The sequence below is a fragment of the Balaenoptera physalus genome (assembly GCF_965194825.1).
Source record: "Balaenoptera physalus genome assembly, chromosome: 18".
NCBI lineage: Eukaryota > Metazoa > Chordata > Mammalia > Artiodactyla > Balaenopteridae > Balaenoptera > Balaenoptera physalus.
In genome coordinates, this window is record NC_138899.1 from 58264999 (window position 1) to 58287240 (window position 22242).

Below are 22242 nucleotides of genomic sequence, written 5' to 3' on the forward strand. Positions count from 1 at the left end.
CCTTCCAGATTCTTGTCTCCTGACCTCTTCCCCAATCCTAGGCTCCCTCTCAGAAACTGATCCGTGTTGCTAGGTCATGACAGTGCTCAGAATTCCAGGCAATCGTCGTATCTACCTCGTGGCTGTCCTTTCCCTTCCAGCAGGACGGCTTAGCTCCTTGGAGGGCCGCTTTCTTTCAAATTATCAGCGGCCCCCCCAATGGAGGCACGCAGCCACAGCTGCCCAGGGGAGCTGGGGATTGACCCCCCCACACACTGTTCCTTCCTGCTCTACTGCCGGGTCAGACCGACTGCATGAGTCAGTTAGTTAGTTAGTTCCCTCTGACTCCTATCAGAATGCTGACCTGGTTCCACCTGTTTCACCAACAGATTCCTACCCTAATACTCCTTCCTGAAACCTGAAATTCTCTATGTGCAGATTCAGAGCTCACTCACATCTCCACCTGACTGACAAACCGAGACACTTAATTCAGGGTCTGACGCATCTCGAGGCTCCAAAAACAACTGAAATGGAATAAAACAGAGTGAATGGTTCAAAACAAAATTGAGGATGGCGACTCCCTTCCCTAGTTTCCAGCTTACGGTTTGGTGGTCTCTGCAATAATCACAATAGCTTTGTAAGCACTCTCTACATAATAGACGCTGGACCATGAACTAACTCACTTCATCCCCCCATCAAGCCTCTGATGTGGGTACTGCTCTTAGCCAGCCCCGCTTTACAGATGAGAAAAATGAGGCTCCGGGAAGTTAGAGAACTTGTCTGATCCCACAAAGAGAGTAGCGTCAACAGCCTTCAAACCCAGATTGGGCTCCAGAGTCCCTGCTCCCTGTCACTGGGGTATTCTGCCAGTCAGGTGAGTTTACTTCTTACCAGACTGTTTGAAAAGAACTCCAAATGCTCCCCCTCTACTTTCTCACCAGTTTCCCATACTTTCTTCCCCCCTCCTTCAGAAAATCCGTTCTCTACTTTTGTAAGCAAGAGAAAAGTGAAGGTATTTTAAAAGCTTGTTATCAGAAGCTTCTTTAAAGAAGTAAATTCTGGTTGGTAAGGGCATGGCATGGAGTCTCTGTCCAGCAGGTTCTCGGTCCAGGATCATTTCCGCACCCCACACCATGCCCAATCCCGATCCCAGAGCCAACTCGAGGTCAGCCTCTCAGATGTTCCACCCACACATTACCGTGCAATGGTGACAGATCTGTACGGAGGTGCTCTGAAACCCCAGTGAGTTCTCTCCTTAAATATCAACCATCAAATTACATTAATAGGAGTTTTATAGTTGAGTGTTTTATGGTATTCTACTTTGCAAAATGATTATGTACAGTACACACTGACATACTAATCAAATAGAACATGCAATTAACCAGAAAATTCCCTACCTCAAACCATCAGGGATCAATTAGTCGACAAGCAGTTACTGCATATGTACTCCATGCCCGAGCCTGTCTGGGCATCTTGGATCACAAGACAAGGAGACAGAGTATGTCTCTTCTCTCGAGGAGTTTGAAATATAATAGAAACCAACACGTTTGAAAGGAACACACTCAAAGCAAGAGAGAAGAGCCTGATGCCTGGCATATAGTAGGCACTCAATAAACGTTGGTTGGATAAATAAACGAGTGACTAATTTAGTGTCAAGGTTTATGGCAAGAGAATCCATCCTACAGGAATTCAGAGAAGAGAAAGGAAAAGGCAGACTGGATTAATAAAAGAGGGCTTTGAAGGGTGAAAGCCCAAGAACTGGGGAAGGGCACCTCACTCAGCAGCAAGAGCAGAAGCAAAGCCCAGAGATGAGAACTGAAGATAGAATATCTGGGGCAGGAAGCAGAGAAGCTTGACCAAAAGGCAAGAGTCTGTCTGGAAGCAGTGAGAGACAGGTGAGCCATGCCGGGTGATGAGAGAGGCTGGAGGTTCAGAAGTCAGGCTGGAGAGGTGGGATCAAATGGGGAGGCCAACTGAGAACCACTGAAGGTGCCCAGGCGGCAGAAGGACGTGATGAAATTGGTGATTTAGGAAGACTGGTTTGGCAATGGTGCATGGAATGAACTGAAGGCTGAAGAGGATGAATAAAGGAAATTTTATTTGGTGTATATGTGTGTGCAAAACCCAGGAGCTGCCAATTTTACAGTTTTCAGGGACTGACATAAAAGCGGAAACAACCCAGGGTATACCCAGGAGTATGAGCTAGTGCTTTTTCAACACTGCGCAGCCCAACTTCAGATCTTGTCCACACCCTGAGGTACCACCTCCTGACAACTCCGTTTACCAACCCCTAAGGAAATGGTTATGAGGCATCATTTAAGAGAGGGATGTTGTAATAGGGCAAAATTACAGAAAATGCAAATGATGGAAAAAGTGTTGGTGCTACAGAAGCACATTACTACATTTCGTAGCATTCAAAGACACTTAAGTCATTTCCTTAGGAAGCTCTATCTGGCCCTTTCTCAATTCAGAGTGGCATTTTTATTATCATAACTGATAGCAGGTGTTTGTGAAGAAATCGATTAGTATGCAGGGATGGAAATCACATTTTCCAAACGAATTGCATAGTCTGCAAGATATGCTGAAATCTGTGTAGCAAAATGCAAGCAGCTATAAAGCATGTGCCAGCAACATTATTTCAATAAATTGTCTGAACATAAATACATATAGGGAAGTGCACCATCCATTATTTTAGGGCTTCTCTTATAAGCCTGTGGAATGGCACTGCTGACATTTCTTATTCTTGGCTTAAGCCAAGTGACCACTGTTCCTACCAAGTAGGATGCAGTGTCATTTGCATTTCTGGAATACGAATGTGATATCATCATATGAAAAAAGATTAAAAAAAACCCAGCAGCTGTAACTCCATCCCCTCCCCCCCCCCCAAATCAATACCATAGCCAATCCCATCAACGTTTTTATAATTGGGGCACATAACTGATTTTCATTCCTTATTAAATAATTTCAAGCTTGATATTTGCAAAGAAAATGTTGGTTACTCATGTGGCAGCAAAGTGGTTTTCTTCTAAAGGGTGAGAAATTATATATTGACTCCACTTAACTTCTGGTCACCTGTTTGTAAACATTATTCAGCATCATGCTGTACGGATCCCCCCCTCAGATGAAGCTTCCTGGAAGAAGCTAGATTATGTTTCTTGGACCAAAGCTCTAAAGGAAACAAAATCCTAATAATTTCTAACTTAACATCATTTCTCAGTGTATTCAAAATTCAGAAACTTGAAAGGACCACCCTTTCATTTCTCTCTTTCTCTCTTTTTCCCTTTCATTCTTTCTAGGACATTGTATTAAAGTAAACAGTTTTGAACAATGTATAATCAAGCTTCTGCGAAAAAACTGACCCCTGAGAGACGGCACAACCAATCCACTATTCAAATAAGCAGAAGGATTAAAAATAAACCACAGTATGCATCTTTTTATAGGAATCCCTGCAGACTGCACTGTGTTCCAATAAATAGAATATTTAGCTAACATGTGGATTACCAATTTTCAATACAATTTAAAAAAAAGAATACAGTGAGATACTTTAAATGTAAACTATTCTGAACATAATTGAATTTTCCTTTGGTGATTTTAAAGGCACTGCTGAATCCAGGGATGCCTCTGGATTATCATTCATTCATTCACCAATCAGCTATTTATAGTGCAGCCATGTGAGGAGAGCTGTGGCCTCCACGAGGGGAAGGCCAGTGTAGGCATCAGTTTATACTTGCTCAGGACCTTAGAAAAATTCTGTTACAGGGATTTTCTGATTGGATCAAAACCGAAATAACGACGTTGGAAAAACTCTGCTAAACAAGATTAAATTCCATTTCAAAACTTAGCACTAGACTACTAAAATTACCAAAGTGTATGTAAGTTGATCCAAAGATTAAATTGCACTGCTGAAGAAGAGGCTTAAAGGCATTACAGCATCTTGCTGCACCCTTGACTAGATCCTATATAAACCATTAGTCTTTGTATTAATTATGGTCAGAGTGACCTCCTCTGTCTCCTCCATTACTTACTGTGTTTCCATGGGAACAGATAATGGCATGCTTACCTTCTTTAAGTAAATACTCTGGTGAAAGCCTTGAAATCTCTCTCTTAGCAGCCTAAGCCAGCCTCAGAAAAATAATTAGCCCTATATGAAAATATGTAAGTTATTTTGGGTTATGTCCCTGTAAGCTGACAGTACGTTAGTATCTCTTTCATGCTCAGGCAAGATGCAACTAAATAATCAAACACTTTAACATATTGTTTCTAACAATATCTGGATTTCTCAAAAACTGTCTTAGTGTCGTTGGGGGACTCTGTGTTTAACGTCCCCCCCTCCACTTTGCCAGATGTCCTCCTGAAATGCTGGGAGGACGCTGCCCAGCTGTGCATTTCCTCCCCACGCGCAAAGAACGTATTTTTCAAGGTTTTCATCGGCTGCTGCCCAGAAAGGCACTTGTGCTGAAAGGTCCAGAACCCAGGATGACTGGATGGGTCTGAGACCTGGAAGATACGGCCACCATATCAGCTCGCCTTCCAGCCCCCATGGCCTGGGCGCTTAGGGACCGTCCCCAGGCTCCAGCTGCCTTCCTGCATTCCGCTCCTCCTCCTGCAGGGTGCCTGGGGTGGGGGGGTCCAGTGCCTCTGCTGCGGCACAGACAGCACACTGTGTCATGCTTTTCTCTGCTTAGTGAAGCTTGCTCCTGAGAGGTGACTGGCCCACGGGCTGCCATCTGACTGGTCCTCACCAATGCAGCGTGAGGGGGGTGTGAGGTGTACCTTCTGTTCAATCCCTCATCATCTTCCTGCTGCCGGAACGGGCCTGGGTCTCTGAGTCATCACGTGGAGGAAAGGTGCCCACAGACCAAGAATATCTGCTTTGGACTCTACTGTGCCCAAGAAATAAACTTTTTTTCTTTGGTAAAGACACATGAAGATTTGGAACTTCTTTGTAAAACAGCTGGCATTACTCTAACCCAGAGTTTCCCAAATATTGGCTTGAATCAGAAATTCCTGGCAGGTGTGTTAAACACATATTTCTGGGCCCCTTCTCCAGAGTTTCCAATGGGGTATGTCCGGGATGCAGCCTAAGAATCTGCATTCCTCCAAGCTCCGAGTTGTGCTGATGCTGCTGGGGCCGAGACCACACTTGGAGAGCGGCAGCTCAGGCCACGGCCGCTTCTATCGCCCGGCTTCTGAACTGGAGCTGCAATTGGCTTGTTTGGACAAATACGTCTGACGGCACCACAGGCTCAGCCTGGCATTCTGGTTCCATTCCCCGACCTTCTGAATGAGCCTCAGCCCCATGCGCTGCACCTGTGAAGGCAGTCCTGCCCCAGCCCTATCTCCATGCCCCAGCCACCTCCTTATGGAGGGAGGGGGAAACCTGGGCAAAAGGTACAGTCACGGGCTTCCCTGGTGGCATAGTGGTTGAGAATCTGCCTGCTAATGCAGGGGACACGGGTTCGAGCCCTGGTCTGGGAAGATCCCACATGCCGCGGAGCAACTAGGCCCGTGAGCCACAACTACTGAGCCTGCGCGTCTGGAGCCTGTGCTCCGCAACAAGAGAGGCCACGATAGTGAGAGGCCCGCGCACCGCGATGAAGAGTGGCCCCCGCTTGCCACAACTAGAGAAAGCCCTCGCACAGAAACAAAGACCCAACACAGCCAAAAATAAAAATAAAAAACAAAAAATAAAAAATAAAAAAGTACAGTCACTACTGTTTTCCTTCCCCCATTTTCCCCCAATAACAGTAGCAGTAGCAGCAGGAGTAGCCGTAGTCATAGGAATAGTAACAGTGGTAGTAATAGCTAATAATTTTATGTGCCAGGCAACGTTTGCACAATCTCCTTTCGCCTTCCCAAAAACATGATAAATACAACTATTATTTTTATTTTCCAAGTGATGGGACTGAGTTTGAGAGATGTGGAGGTTTGCACACCTGGCTGGAGGTGCAGGGTTTATCCTCCACAAGGGGGATTCCAGAATCTACACTCCCTGACGTGATGGCACCGGGGTGGCCCCTTGCAGGTAAGCACTGCAGCTCGAGCACGAAAGAAACCAGGGACCCTGCTGTGGGACCTGATCAGCTCCTAACAGAGGCAAACATTCCCTTGCTGGGTCTTTTTGGGGACTGTTCTGCAGGAGAGGGGCTCCACTACGGAGGCAGAGAGGATGAGCCTATTTTAAAACGAACACATGTACATCTTCTGCAGGAGGAGTCTGGGAATGAGCCATACAGAAGTTAAACTCAGGCTTCTGGAGCCTTGAGGCCTGACTTGATCCGCTCAGGGATCCCGCCTTCTATGCTGTGTCCCCCTCCTCTGAAATGGCTGCACTGAGACCACCGACCACTGAGCTCCTGGGCCTCGGCCGGTTATTAAGGCTCCATGAATTGACCATAAGTGGGTGGGTTCATTTCTGGGCTTTCTATCCTGTTTAAATCCTATTCCATTGATCTAGATGTCTGTTGCTGTGGCAGTCCATACTGTTTTGATGACTGCAGCTTTGTAGTATAGTCTGAAGTGAGGGAGCCTGATTCCTTCGGCTCTGTTCTTCTTTTGGAGAAAACTCTAATTTGAAAAGATACATGTACCCAATGTTTACAGCAACACTATTCACAACAGCCAAGACATGGAAGCAACATAAGTGTCCATCAACAGATGAATGGATAAAGAAGATGTGGCACATATATACAATGGAATATTACTCAGCCATAAACAAGAATGAAATATTGCCATTTGCGGCGACATGGATGGACCTAGAGATTCTCATACTAAGTGAAGTAAGTCAGACAGAGAAAGACAAATATCATATATCACTTATATGTGGAATCTAAAAAAATGATACAAATGAACTTACTGACAAAACAGAAATAGACTCACAGACATAGAAAACTTATGGTTACCAAAGGGTAAAGGGAGAGGAATAAATTAGGAGTTTAGGATTAAAATATACACACTACTATATATAAAATAGATAACCAACAAGGACCTACTGTATAGCACAGGGAACTATATTCAACATCTTATAATAACCGATAGTGGAGAAGAATCTATAAAAAAGAATGGGTATATATATTATAACTGATTCACTTTGCTGTACACCTGAAACTAACACAACATTGTAAATCAATTATATTTCAATAAAAATTTTTTAAAAAAGGCTCTATGAAGAGAGCCGTGTCCAAGGACTCCGCCTGGCCTCAGGAGTCCCAAAGGACCAGTGTTCCAGTGCCTACCCCACCCAGCTCCTCTACGTTCTGCTTTTCTAGGTGTCCTGCGCCTTCAGCTGGAGTAAAGGCAGTGAAAACCCTTCTTCCCACAGATTCCCCAGGGTCTGAATAGGCTCAGGAAGGCCCAGGACAAGCACCAGATGACCCTCAGGTGACCAGACAAAGCATGGGGTCCTTGGAATGCTAGCATGTCGGTGTCCCCCCAGCGTCCAGGCACAGAGCTGGAGAGCATCAGAGATGCCTGCTGCACAGTCTCTTGCTATAGACAGCCTCTTGTGGTCCGGACGAACTATAATCAATCTGTTTTCCAGTAACACCTGTATTGCCACTGAAGCAGCAATCTTCCTCCAACTGCTGGCAGAAATTCCTTCAGTTGCAGTTTTGCAGGATTATTATTATTACAACTTAGCATTGACATGACATTTTCTATTTGTAGTGTGTATTATAGTCTGAGCATTAGCTGTGATTAGGGAGAGCTCACCAGAAGCACAAGGCAGGGTCTATTTCCATCTTTGTGTGAGGCCAGTGGAATAAGGGTAATTTGGAGAGTGCCGGTAAGCTGGATCTTGTTATTATAATGGCTTAAATGCGAGTCTGCAGGCACAACCGGCAGCAGGTGACTCAGGAAAAGAAAATCCTCTGTCACCCTGTCCACAGAGCTCCTCCTAAGGAAGCGGTCTGCACCGGTGGCCGTGACCGCGCGGTGCCTCTGGGCCACTCACGCTGCTGACAATTCACCTCATTCACGCCTTACCGCTTTTCCATTGACATTATTATATCTAATACCTCCCCCAACTCTCCCATTGCCCTTGGAGGAAAGGAAGTGAAGGAAAGAGGCACGCTCGCTTCTTCCAATAGCAGGGTGCCTGCCATTGAAAAGGTTGAAGGATACTCTGCTGGGTGAGGGATGCCCTGAGTGTCCTCAGGGAAGCACAGCTGCGGTGAGCCCCGCAAACCTCGGCTCAGAGCCTGCTCTAGGCAAGCACACCCGCCTGACCTCGGGGCTCCACACCCAGCGATGGGGAAAATGATGCAGGTATGGACGTGGGGAGGCCGCATACCTGCTCTCCCCACCCCGAGCCGTGGTGGGCAGACCGAGGAAGAGGCTGGGGAAGGAAAGCTGGGGGTGGGTGAGGCTCCTTTCTGAAGAAGGCAGGGCGGGGCTGGGCCTTGAAGTCAGGCTCACACTGTGAAAAGCTGCAAGGAGTGGGAGTGGGGCTGTCCCACCGTGAGGACCACTTTCCCAAAGGACCCTGCCGACTCCAGAAGAAGCCCGTGCCCAGGAGACAGGGCAAGATGGGTGCAGGGAGGAGGGGAGGCTGGGTTGCTGAGGGCCCCATGTCTCGGGTCCCGGCAGCAGACACATCGAGAAGGGCAATTCCCCCCAACTCTTTTTTTTTTTTTTTGCTTAGGCTTCAGTTTTCTTTTTCACTTGCAATCCCTATTTCGATTTCCAAGATGCAGGTACAGTTTTTTCTAACTCTCTGAAAGCTTTAGAGAGTCTTTTTTAGGGCCATCAGACTTAGACCAAGATATGTCACAGAATGGCACAGGTCTTCAGGAACAGCGCCCCCTCCCTGGCCATGTTCCCCCCTCACAGACAGCACACCTCCCCGGGGGACAGTGCTCCACCCTCGCTAGTGGTTGGTCTCATCCAAAGAGAGTAGCTTTAAATAGCAACCCTTCCCCCGAAGGGAGAAGCAACCCTTCCCCCGCCTCTCATTTCTCCTTCGGCTGCAATGCCAGGGCCGGGCCGACACCTTTCTCTCCTCCCAGCTGGCAGATTTCCTTCCTGTTTAACAAATGGTCACTTCCAATTTTCTTCAAGAAATCTTCCCCTCAAGGAGTGATGTTTTTCTACTCCTTCTAAACCCCTAATTCACACACACACACACACACACACACACACACACACACACACTCTCTCTCTCTCTCTCTCTCTGTCTCTCTAACGGCTGCTTTCTACTACATAAAACATTTCCCTCTGAAATGTGCAGTGGAGGTCAGTCCACACCTGAAGCATGTTCTCAGTCCTAGGCATTGCCCTTTGCAAGGAAGAGCGACATTTCCCACAAAGCTTTTCTTTTAAGACACCAAATACTTGGGCTAACAAAGATGAGTTGAATAGAAAGGCCTTCTCTTCCCTTGGGTTTTGTGCCGCACACAAACTCTATCCAGTCCACAGAGTGGGAACCAAGGCTGCTGGGAAGTGGTGGGCAGTGAATTCCCCTCCCTACCAGCCTCATCACCAACGCTGAGACTGGTTTATTTAAGCCCACGTGTTTGTGCCTGGCATCAGGGAAGAAGATTCCCATCCTCTCTAGATACATAACCAAGGCAGAATGACACTGGTATGAAAAAGTAACTGGTGACTCCAGGCCAGCAGTCCTCGAAGTTTGTCCCACACACAGCCTCCATCTGTCCCACCTTGGTATCTCATATGTGAGAATTCCTAGACCCATCCCAGACCCTCTGAATCTGAGTTTCTGGAAGGGGGGTCTGAGGGTGTACATTTCAGAAAGTTTCTGGAGTAACTCTAATGCACACCGAAGTTTTGGAACTTCTTCACTAGCCTTTAGAGACCAGATCCCCACTTCATAACTTTTTTCCGGGCTTCTGTTTCTTTCATTATTTTTTGACGCCTGCTTTCTCTCAGCCTTTTCTAATGGCTTCTCTGTTACTGAAAGGACCTACTCTTCTCCAGCTTTTACCATCCAACACAGCCTTCCAGGGTTCTCTGCCATCTGCCTTGCCTTCTCACATTTCATTCATCTATCTCCCTGCTCCTCTCTGAATGCCGGTTACTGCCCCTCCCGTGATGATACTGTGACTGAATGCTTTCATAGATCCTCCAGGCAGTGTCTCCAAAACACATTTTTCTGACCTACTAGATGTGGCTGTGTATTACTTTTCTTTGCAGCCACCCTTCTGGAGAAAGCTCGGCTGCAGTAGGTTTGTGGCCTGCACCCAGGAGAGGCTGAGCTATGCCTCCGTGCTCTGTGGGAACTAATCACCCTTGACCAAGGGCCCTTGGACCAGCCTCTCAGTGGAGGAGAGGAGGCCCTTCCTGCGTGCATGCTCTCCCCAGACCAGTCGCTAGGTCCTCTGAGGCTTTTCTCTTTGGCAAATGCCACCACTGATGGATGAGAAAACAGTCCTTGGCTATTCTCCTAGCCTCAGAGAAAAGCAGGGACTCTGTCTTTCTGCATCAAGCCTACTTTAATTTTTCCCTTTCCTCCCAGCTAGTCTTTCTTCCAATTAACCAAAGGATACTTGGATGCGTCTCGCACAGATATTATAAGGGGGGTTCTCCACCCGTGTCACGCATGCCATATTTAAATGAATAAACTACCTCCCTTTCATTCCTTCTTTCTTTGGTCCTTTATCATTGCCCGTGTCAGTCACTTCCTCTCCACTAATCATTTTTATCTTCATTTTAATTTTCTTCTTGTTCTCATATTTTGTTACCTTACCTCTACTTGTTTTTTTTTTTTTTTCCTCTTTCCCACCTATAATTGACAGCCATCGATCTTCATGTCACATGCCAGTGGTTTCCAATCCTTTGTGCATCAGACTCGTCTGAGGAGCATTTTAATAACACAGATGCCTGGGCATTAACCCCCAGGCATTGGTGTTTGTTGTGTAAAGCCTCCCAGGTCTTTCCTGCGTGCAGCCAGGGCTGGGAACTGCTCATTTTACCTTTGTTACTGCTTAGCAGTATCCATTCTCCACATTGTCACAGTACCATTTGCAAAATGCCATGGAAACCCTTAATTGGCTATTTCTTACAACCTCAAGGAAACCCTCTTAGGATGAGCCTTATGTTACTGCTAAGAAAGCTGAGGCTTAGGGAAGGGACATCATTTGCCAAGCCACACTGGAAACAAAACGAAGATCCCTCAAGGGGCCTCTGACCTCATCTGGTTCAAAGTTATTTCTGCACTCTGTTTGGTGACTCTAAAACCTCTCTTCCAGGGACACCAATCCTCACTCATGTAGGCCACTTTCTCAGAGCTTTTCTAGTGGTTTGACCACCTCTCTTCAAAAGAGCGTCAAGGTGAGCTCGGCGTTCCTCAGTCAGGCCCAGAAAATGGGAAGGAAACTTGGAAGGAAGTCTCTCAAAAACTTATTTTCAGAACTCTTGATTTCTTCTCCACTTGGATGGCTCCAGCTCACATTTGTCAACTGGACACCTTTTCTCATTACTTCTTCCCATCCCCAGAGCCTAAGTGCGACAAAATCCTGCTTTGACAAACTCAGAGTCCTTGGACAGGGAAAAGTGCATGCATTTTATAAACTGTCTGGATGGCTAAATTATAGCAATTTTTCCCTGGGAGAGAGTTGTTCGGATATTAAAACCCGCTATACATTGAGTACGATCATCTTTCTCACATCCCCATAAAAAAAGCAGTTTTTGCTTTGTTCATTAAAATGATTTGCTTTTGGTTTCTGAAGAGTATACTTTTTCAGGTAGCAATGTCTTATTCTTACTGGCAACTCCTTAGAATCCCTCTGCAAGTGCTGAAGCCCCAGTTCAGCGCTACTAATCAGATGCTAAATGCTTTAAAACAGCTCTACCCCTTTTTCTAAGTGAGAAATAGTGCTGTCTGGGCAAGTTTAGGAGGTGACCTTGATTGAATTAAAGAGGTCGGGGATCGAACAGACTTCAAATTCATATTCAATGATTTTACAGAAATGACTTCCCTCCAATTAAGCAGGAATTAGCATGAAATATTTTGTTTCTGAAAGGTGAAAAGAATTCCTCTGAGAAAGCAGCTCTCTCGTTACTAGCTTTTTATTGAACGTGGAGGAGAAGGCACCACGGACGGTTTTATATCAAGTGCTTTGTTAACATGGTGCTGATGACCTGGCATCAATTACAATATTCCTTAGGAGCCTAAATGTTATATAGCTGGGGCAAAAGGTCCAATTTAAGTTTTGATTTCTATTTCAAAAGCCCAAGGACTTAACAACTTACGATTACTAAAAAAAAAAAAAAAAAAAAAAAAAGCTATACTTTCCACGTGTAATCATTTCAATGTAGTTCCAGGAAAAAAGGTTTCAAATGTTAACCTTACTTATTTCTTTGTTGTTTCCCCTTTTAGCTCCATCCTTCACCTTGCCAAGTCCCCCATCTTTTAATGACCTGAAAGAACGTGCCCTTCTTCCTGCTCTAAAGAGTAACATGGTCAGTACTGTGAGGATGAAATAGGTAATTTTTTTTGGTCTAAGCTGCAAAAAATATCCTTCAACAGATTAAAAAAAAAAAAAGTTCTTCCTGGTTTTCATTTCTTATCCATTCATTTAATGAATTCTTGTCTACCTACTGTGTACAATGCAACACGCTGGCCATTCAGGGAGGAAAAGATCCCGAGCTAGTCTTGAAGGAGCAGATTGGGTAGAAGGTCCTCCATCTCAGCATGTGTTCACCTTTATTTGCTTAAAACAAACAAAGAAACAAACAAAACCTTCTACAGGGTTGGTAAGAGTTCAGATGAACAGATTTACACCACTTCTTCTCAGATACTCTCAGCTCTCACAGCTCTGCATGTTAGAGTTTATCTGCTAGTTTTGGCTCTGACTTCTGAGAGCAAGAGCTTTATGGACCCATGATCCAGTGCTATTCCAGGAAAAGGAGAATTCTGATGAGCTACTAGGATTTCTCAGAGCAGAGAAACACCACTCTCAGATCAAAGACTGAGTCTCAAATAGTCTTACAAGACTTTGTTTGCTATTTTCCCCCCTTAATATGGCACTGCAAGACAAATGATATCACGGTCCCATACATGTCATAAGTAAGAATTCACTAAATATTTGTTTTCATTTTATCATTGCTTTGTATTATGGTGTTGCTTAAGACAATTTCATGGAAGCAAAGAGCTAAGGATAGAGAAATGGATGGCTTTACGACGTTCGGATTATATAAACTATATGAGAAAAGTCTAGTATGGCAGGTGGAGACATTTCTTAAACAACTGACTGGTAAATCACTAAAAGGAGAATTAAATCTCTTATCCTACTTCCAAGAGGTTTGCCAATATGTGTTATCCTTAAGTTTTACCTGAAAACTTGTAATTACAAAAAAAAAATATCCCCAATACAAACTTGCAGACATTATTCAGCATTCCAGCTGATTATTGTTTGGGGGTAAAAACCACATTTTTCTCATTAATTTCGAACATGGGGTAAGAAGGGAGAGGACATATTACTTCTAAGATCTCTTCCCGATCAAAACTTCCCTGAGTCTGTGCATCTCAATAACACTGATATTATTGTAGGTGCTCTCCCTCAGACTTTTATTTTTAAGATTGATTGAGGGGTAGATCTCATAAAGAAAAGCCTCAGGAACAAGGAAGGAGGAAGAGTGCTTCAGTAAGTCTTGAAATTATATGGAGAGTCAATGAATGATTTTCAGGTAGACTCTCCCAGGCCCTGGGGATGCAGGGGAAACATGGGATGAGATGGGAAAAGAAAGAACTAATATTGTAGCTCAGATCATTGCAGATCAATCACCACATCTGTGCTTGTGTTTAGAGAAGTAGTTTTATTTTTCTCTTTACCGTTTTGGAGAGTCAGGGAATGGAAGACTCGGGCTGTGACAGTGTGTCCGGTTTACCAAAGGAATACATGACATGGCATGATTCCTTCCCGATGTACTTTGCCTCTTCAAAGCAGTTCTTCTTCTTGCCCAAAGCCATAGAGCTGGTTGTTTTTGAGGAAATAAATATCATTCGGCTAGAAAAGGGACTGTGCCAATTTCCTGAATATTTTTAAAAGCTGGCATTTCTGTTGGAATGGGCTAGAAAACAGTTTGCTGGATGCCCTGCCTATGTTGAAGCCAATCTCTTTCTAGTCAGTAGAAAAATCCAGAAAGTAATGGGAAGACTAAGCAAAAGCCCCAGTCAGCCTGGTCTGGATTAACATTTTAAGGTAATAAACATCTCCAGCCTACCTTTGCTTCCAAACGGCATCATGGTGCCATGCACATAGCAGGCATTCAAAATCCTTGGTTGATTTTACTGACTCTTACGATGCCACTTAAGGCATTTGAGGGATATTCTATTCTGGAGCTTTTTTTCCCACAACATTTAGTGGTGCCATAGAAAGGTCATTAACGTGGAAAGAAGGAAATTAGTACTGAGTTCTAATACTAATACCTAGTATTAGTACTAGCTCTAGTTCTAGTACCTTCCACTTACTATCTTGGGCAAATAACGTTAACTTCTCAACATGGGACTGCACATTCCTGTTTGTGAAGAAAGGAGAAGGTTATGCAAGGTGCTTTCTATGGGTCTCTTCATATCTGAAGAGACTCATGGTTGCCAGTCTCCTTGTGGGTAAGAATTCAACATGTCTGCCTGGATCAGAACTTGAATTATTTCTTGGATCCTTAATTAAATAGTTACGCAAATATGATCATATTTGGAATAGGAAACTGCAAGACGATGTGGTCTAGGAAGGTGAAATATTATGGAAAATTAAAGGTGATTATTCCCCAAGTTGAAGCAAAACAGGGCAATTCAATAAACTTCTATCATCTGATACCAGTTACTATTCATGACTACTTTCAACTTTCCTGAATGATTAGAAATGGCCAGGTAGTATTCCTCAATCAATACAAATTTTACCACAGATTCTCCTGGGTAATTTTTATATTAATATTTACTGTAGTTCAGTTATTTAAATAATACATGTATGTGCTGTAGAAATTTTTGAGATGCACAAATAAGAAAAAAGATCACTGGTAATCACACCATCTAGAAATAGTCACTCTGAATATTTTGACCTATCTCCTTACAGATTTTCCCCTAACATATAAATTGTGAATACAACACATACACAAACACACAGTTGGAGTGATCTGTACATTGATTTGTAACTGCTTTTTTTAAATCACTTAGCAATATGCAGAGAACCTTCTCTCATGCCATTATATAGTTTTCTAAAACATGGTTGTTTTCAAGGCTGCTTATGGATATATGATTAATTAACCAATACCCTAGTGTTAGATATTTACATGTTCCGAAGGTAATTCAGATAACTGAAAATTTGGGTAACTGCATCAAGCGGCAATGACCCACATGCAGGAAGTGGAATGCAGAGGTCTCTGGGACACAGCGGCTCTAGAAGTTATCAGTACAATGGGCTCATTAAAGAACCTGCAACACCCGCCCTGAAGCACTACAATGAATCGACTCTGTTTTGCAACTTTTGCTCCAGTAATGTGTCTCCCTACTTCTCTGCTGGTAATGGGGAGTCTCAAATAAAACATCCCTTCTCTAGCCCCTTCCCAGAAAGCTTCCCACACTGTGTCCTGGAGCTGGGGAGAAGGTCTGCTGAGCACTCTTTGGGATCAAGGACATGCATGCCAGTAAAAGAGACGAGTCTCTAAGCCATTTAGACATGGGAGCGCTCACTATAATAATAATTTTTAAAATTGCTATAAACTTCAATGTCCAGTGCTTCTAAGTATCATAAATGGAAGGTGGAATTTCTAAGAAAGGGGAGAAATAATTACTGCTACTTCTGTCAATTACTTTTCCCATTAGTTATGGGGCATTTAACTGAGTGTGGCTTACTGGAATTCAATTGGATATCTGTCCTCACTTTCTGTATTCCTACAGTAGATCTTCAGGTCTTGGATTAATGAAGCTTATGGGCAACAGTGTTAGGAGTCAAGGTACAATAACTATGTCGCCAACTGTGTCTTGATGAACGATGCGGTATAAAAGCATAGGAGAATTAGGTCAATGGTGTTCATAAACAGTACATCAGGGCCAAGAAGCTGGTAGCAGCATAGGTTTTAATATAGTCTGGTATCGATTCTTTTGGCCAATGTCCCACTTTAACAGTGTTAAAGTCACACTTTAAGATTTCAGATGGAGAGGTAGAGAAGAAAATCAATAGATACTATCTTTCCACTACTAACCAGCTACGTATCTATAGTTCTCTGCCACACTCACATTTAAGGGACCTAAAAGATGCTGTGGGGAGGGCTGGCCCAATTTTCAGGCTTTAATGACCTCAGGTATCTACTCTGACCCCCTCAAAGATTACAGCTTGGAGTCCTAAAGGTTCACGGGAAGGAGCCCATGATCCAGAAAGGATACACACGCACTTGCTCTACATTTTCTATTTCATTAATATATAAAAAAAAGCTTTAAAAAACCCCGCTTGTTATACAAAAAGGTCTGACTAAAAACATAATCATGTATGTATTAAAAAAATACATACAAAAATGCTTATAGTGTTAGGCTGTGAAGAAGAAAACGAATCAGAAACTAAAGAGTCTTTTGTAGTGTTATAACTAACAGTTTTACCTTTTATTATTCTTAATCATTAGACTTTCCAAAATGAATAGGTTTTTTTAATATAAAAAATAGATTTCATTTTCAAAAAGTCACACGCTGCTGGAGGGCAATGAGCTGATCTACTAAAAGTGTTTTCTTTAAGCGCCAGCTAGAATCATAGGTGAGCACTTAAAAAATTACGTCAGTGTTGAAAAGGATAATCCTCGTTTGGTAATCAGAAATTCCGACTCATTAGTCACCAACTAAGAGGAAAAACTAGGAATAAATGCCACTAAGGAATTCTTTTGTACATTTAGGAAAGAGAAAGAAGAGAGTTACAAACGTACCCAGATTCTGTCATCTAAACTCCCTCGAAAATATTCTGCTTTTTTCCAGAAGTTGTGCAAACCCCACTTAAATTCCAACAACACTGTGTTAATTTTGCTCAAATGAAAGCTGAAAACATATTTTAACATCCTGTCAGAATGAGATACTAAGAGTGTCGATAAAATGACACTAAAATAAATGTAAATTTAGATTGCTGTTATAAGTGGCCGCCTGGCTCTGCGAAGATGTTAGGTTGCTATAGTATTTTCCATAGCAACTTTGCACCTTATTACATAAATATTCCCTCAGTGTCCTCAGAGCCTGCTAAGAAAACAGGATTATATCTACACCCCTACGTAATGATCCTGCATCAAAACTTATCAGAAATAAATGCCCCGAAAACATAATAAACTGCAATCTAGATCATGGTGCTCCTGGCAGTTGAAAGGCATCACAGCGCTGCAGGCTGGGCACGGGCGGCTGTGCCGTGACCTCGTGCTGCCCACTGGCCATTTGTCTACATTCCTCCTGGGCCAAGGTCTCCGCACTTCTCCCTTTCTGAACATTGGCTGGTAAGTTCCTCACTTTTCTCCTCTGCCTGCCGACTACCCATCAGCCCAAGAGCCCTTGACCACACTCCAGGGACTCCTGTCACCAGGCCAGAAGACAGGGCTTGATAGAGCCGGAGTCCTCTCTGCAAGGTGGCTAAGCTGGGAGCATGTGCCGGGCTGTTACACAGAAAACTATTCAGAGAACAGTTTTCTGTGTGACAGCCCGGCACATGCTCCCAGCTCCAAGCTAGTACTGACCGGCTCCAAGCTAGTACTGACCAGGCTCCAAGCTAGTACTGACCAGGCTCCAAGCTAGTACTGACCAGGCGTGAATTGATGGAGACCAAGCTAGTACTGACCAGGCGTGAATTGATGGAGACCCTCAACCAGGGCTCGCCTGGGTTTTCTGGAGGCGCCGCTCAGCTGAGTGGCTGGAGCATTATGGAAAAAAATCTGTGGTCTCCGAGACACAACACACTTTCAGCAACCCAAATCGATTTGACACGAAACACACGATTATGGAAAGTCTGTGCATATATGAGAGCGATGTTGGGAATCCGGCATTGTCGCGGGCTACAGAAAAATAAGATTCTAAGGGGGCTCCGCCTAAAGACAGTTTAGCCTCCAAATGTGAATTTACAGAGCAGATAAGCACGGTCTGGTTGGACAGGAGTGCTGCCGTGACAAAGGAATCCTGCTCCACGGGGTCGGTTTAACAGCATCTGCCGCTTACATTTAAAAGGTAAAGAAATGATTTCTACACGGTTCAGGAACATATCCATTACGAAATGGGAACTCTAACTGCACAGGAAATCAAGGAACTGAAAAATCTACCCCAAATAAACACTGATTTGATTTCCTTTGGCAAGATTAGCAAGATTTAAAAAAATAAATAAATAAAGGGAAGGAACAGAGAAAAAAGCCTTGTCTCCTTGCAAATGAAGCTCTATTTCAAGAGATTAGGCATGAAGCAGGCTGCTCAGCCCACCTCGGAAGACTGATTTCATCATCTTTAAGCCATATAAGTTTTAATTAATCACACCTCCTTGTTTGGCCCTTGGGTTCCCAGAAGACATTCTGTCATGGTTGGAAATAAAACGCTCGTCTTTAACTTGGCGGTGACTCATGGACACACGTGACTGTTCTACGTCTCCTTCAGATGGTCGTCACGTGTGAAAACAGAAGGTCTACAAACAGCCGATCCTTCTCACCACTGGTGCTCCTGCCTTTGGGAGTCTGCTGGGCAGGGAGCACAGTCCCAGGCATGTGAGACTGAGCCATCTCACTCTCCACGTCTGAAGGCCCTTGTCCCTCTGCCCGGTTCTGAGCGACCCCGGAGTAAGCCTGCTAGGATCACACTCAATGTTTCCTAAAAGGAAGCTTCCGCCAGCTGCGAGTGATATGGCTCCCGTCAGGCCCCCATCAGTCGGCTGCAGGACCCTGAACTGGAATCCAGTGGCCCTTCCCTTCTGTGCCTAGGCTGGTGCTGGGGGCTGCAGTGAACCTCTTCTTGGACTCGTGCCTAAGTGTAATCTGTCTGTTGGGCATTCTTATGTCTTTCAAAAGCACTCCCATACAGGAAATAAACTGAATCAGAAAAATGAAGGCAGTCCTGGTGTTCAAAGAGATCAGGGGATAGCCCGAGAGAGCCTTATTATTAATTTTTTTAACCTAAGACTTCCAGCTATATATGAAACTGTTCAGACAGACTGAATACTGCTGATTCCAAGTGAACTGAATTATGAGTCCCTAATTTGACTCAGTTGGCTGAAAGAGCTGGAAAATCTTTGCCTGACTTCTTACTGGAATTAAAAAAAAAAAGTCGGTACCTATTTTGTGGTGAGTTTCCATGGAAACTTGACAAGCCAGAAAACATTCTTCATAATTAAGAGTATTTGCTCCTATAAGGAGCTCAGAGTTTAAATAAGGTGTAATTAAAACCCAAGAGCATTTGTGCATATGGAATGGTTTAAGGGTCGTCTATTAAGCAAGGGCCGTTTTAGATTTACTCTCTTCTAAAACCTGTGTTCAATGTACAAGGTATACTCACCAAATATTGGGTTAGGTACATACACTGGAGACTGATGTTCATTCTGCTTTATCCTGAATTTAAATTAACGGCTTAAAATATATTTGGCATCAGGCACTGTATTTCTATTAACTTAAAATGTTTATTTATCTCTTTAAAAGTATCTCACACCTCGGAGTGCAGGGTAGGCTGTGTCTAACTCTCTCCATACCCCCTGGGTCCACAGTGTCTTGAACACAAGAAGATGCTTGACAAGTGTTTGTCAATCATTAGAATGATGCTGAGTTTCAATTCTCTGGTCCATAGTCTCTTCAGCATGTGGCACTGAATTCTGGGTGTGCAAAAGTTCTGAACGTTGTGGAGAAATGAACCATACTTGTCTGAACATGCTTCTTAATGCCTGCCATTTCAGTCTAACCAGAGTTAAGTGTTCTTAGGGCTACCATCTTCTGATCAACTTACGCGACGGAACCATCAAAAACAGGGACCAGAAGAAGGGGATTATGTAACTGAAGTCAACAAACTTTTATTGAGCACTTACTTGGTGAAGGGCCCAGGACTAGGTGCTGGGGGATGACTAAGATGAGAAGCATAGTCACAGTCACTGAGTTACTTGTTACACGCTCCCCACTAAGTACTGTTGGAAGGGCTTCATACGCACCGACTCACTGAACTCACGATACTGACACTAATCAGGTTCTGCCAGGGAAGCCTTACCATCTAGGACAGACTTCTCTTCTCCCTTCCTTCCTGTGCAACTCCTGGCCCTCCCCCACTGCCAACCTGGAGGGAGGGAGGAAGGAGAAAGGGTGAGGGGAAGGAGGGAGGGAGAATAGAGGTGAGGGGAGAGAGAGAGGGAGAAGGAGGGATTGATCTGGCTTTTAAAGTTTGGCTTGATTGCAGCAGGAGACAGACTACTATGCAACATACATTTGAATTTTTATCAAAAATTATCTTCACAGACTTTGGAACAGGATGCTGATTTTCTTGAATGAATGCTTCGATAAATCTGTCTTGATTTTCAAATGTATTAGCAAAACTCATTTTCACTTTTATCAGCATCTTAGTTTGGCTCCAGCAAACTCCTTTTTCCCCTTTAAGAGTCACTGGCTGAGCAGCGGTGACTGGCCCGCCCAGAGGCATGTGGAAGTGACAGCCGGTCCAGCGGAACTCTGGCCAAAGACACACTGTAAATTACTATACGTGGTAAACAGCAAAAGTACAAGGAAGTATTCGCCATAATCAGAAAAGCAGAGATGCCCTGAAAAACTTTGATTAAAAAAAAAAATTGAACCCAAGGTATCATACAAGTCCTCACATAATAAACCTTGCTTTTTCTGAAAACCGAAGTCAATTCTCTCCACCTCCCCCTCAGAAATGCAATAAAACCTGCACAGGTTTTTGTTCTAGGTGGGAGATGGAGGGCAGGGCAGGCCGGAGGCTCCCGGAAGGGAGGGTGTTATCCCCTGGGATTTCCAAGAATTCCTGGGTCAGCTGCTGCCCCTGAGGCAAGGTCTCACTGTTTTGGCAGAAAAGGAGGGGGAAGGGATTCCTTAAAGGATGGAGAAGTTTACTTCTATTTCAGGTCTGGCAATTCCTCTGTCCGTTCAGTACAGCGCTCTGTTTTCGGAGGCCTGCTTGGAGGTGACTAGACTAACACAGGCAAATTTGTACCTAAAAAAACGAGTGGCCTGTCACCTAAGGAGATGCCGCTGGAAGGCCTGTTTCCCTCAGGCTGCAGGGCCTCAGTCCCCCCTTTCTGCAGTTCACACGATCTTGTCTGAAGCTTGGTCAAAAGACAAGATGGGATTCTTGCTGTTAGGCTGAGCCCCCCGAATATGCACGGCTGAAAGAACCACCACCACCTGCCTGCCTTTCGGCAGGATCTTGAGGGCCCAGCGGAATAAGGAAGGTCAGTTGCTTTCCCTTCCCTCCAATCAGTCTTGCGCTTTCCTCATAAACCACACACCGCATTCTCTGGGTCCGTCTCATTTCGAAAAGCACAAGAAAGACTTTGAACTCCTCAGGGCCTGGCATCTGAACCCCGGTTCTTTCATCTCTGCCCTCGGCCTGGTGTGGAATACGCACTGTATTGTGTTCATTAATTCTGCTGACCAAGGAACGAGCCTGGAGAAAGTTCTGCAAGTTCAAGTCCTACTTCAGGCTCTTATCAGACGCCTGGGAGGAAAACCACAGAGGTCTGGGAAGAAGGCTCTTCAGTCGAACTTCCCGGGAGGACCCCTGTGGTCCCCACTGAGAGGAGAGGTCCTTGGTATCCCTGTGGATTCTTCCGGAGCACAGATCAGGGGCCAATCCTGCAGGTATATGCTTGCTGCCATGGTCTGTAAGATCTCCTCTGTGGCCTATTACTATTCTTGAGTCATTATTATTCTTGTCTTATCCCAAGCAGGCTATGAAATTATAGATATTTCTTACTTGAGAAATTGACAAGTTGTTTAAAAAGAAATGTCACTCCCCGCAAAATAAGGGGAAAAAAGCCACAGGTTCAAATCAGAATTCCTGATTGATTTCATTCTTTTCTTCTACACCTACCTTATAAAGATGTTAAGGATCCAGGTATTGTGTAAACTTGCCCCTCATCTAGCCAAAGACACACTGTAAATTACTATACGTGGTAAACAGCAAAAGTACAAGGAAGTATTCTTCATAATCAGAAAAGCAGAGATGCCCTGAAAAACTCTGATTAAAAAAATGATGAAAGCTTTTTTTGAGGAAAAAAGTTATTTATTTATTTATTGGAAGAGCTCATTGAATTTAAGAAAAATCACACCCCAAACTCACTTTCCTCTTCTGATATATGAAGGTTTGCAGAATAG

General features: G+C 44.2%; 1 protein-coding gene across 8 annotated transcripts in view; it reads right to left on the reverse strand.

Annotated features, from left to right (window-relative positions):
• Window positions 1-22242, reverse strand: part of ENOX1 (ecto-NOX disulfide-thiol exchanger 1) — a 625875-nt gene that overhangs the window by 101868 nt on the left and 501765 nt on the right. The window lies entirely within an intron of this gene.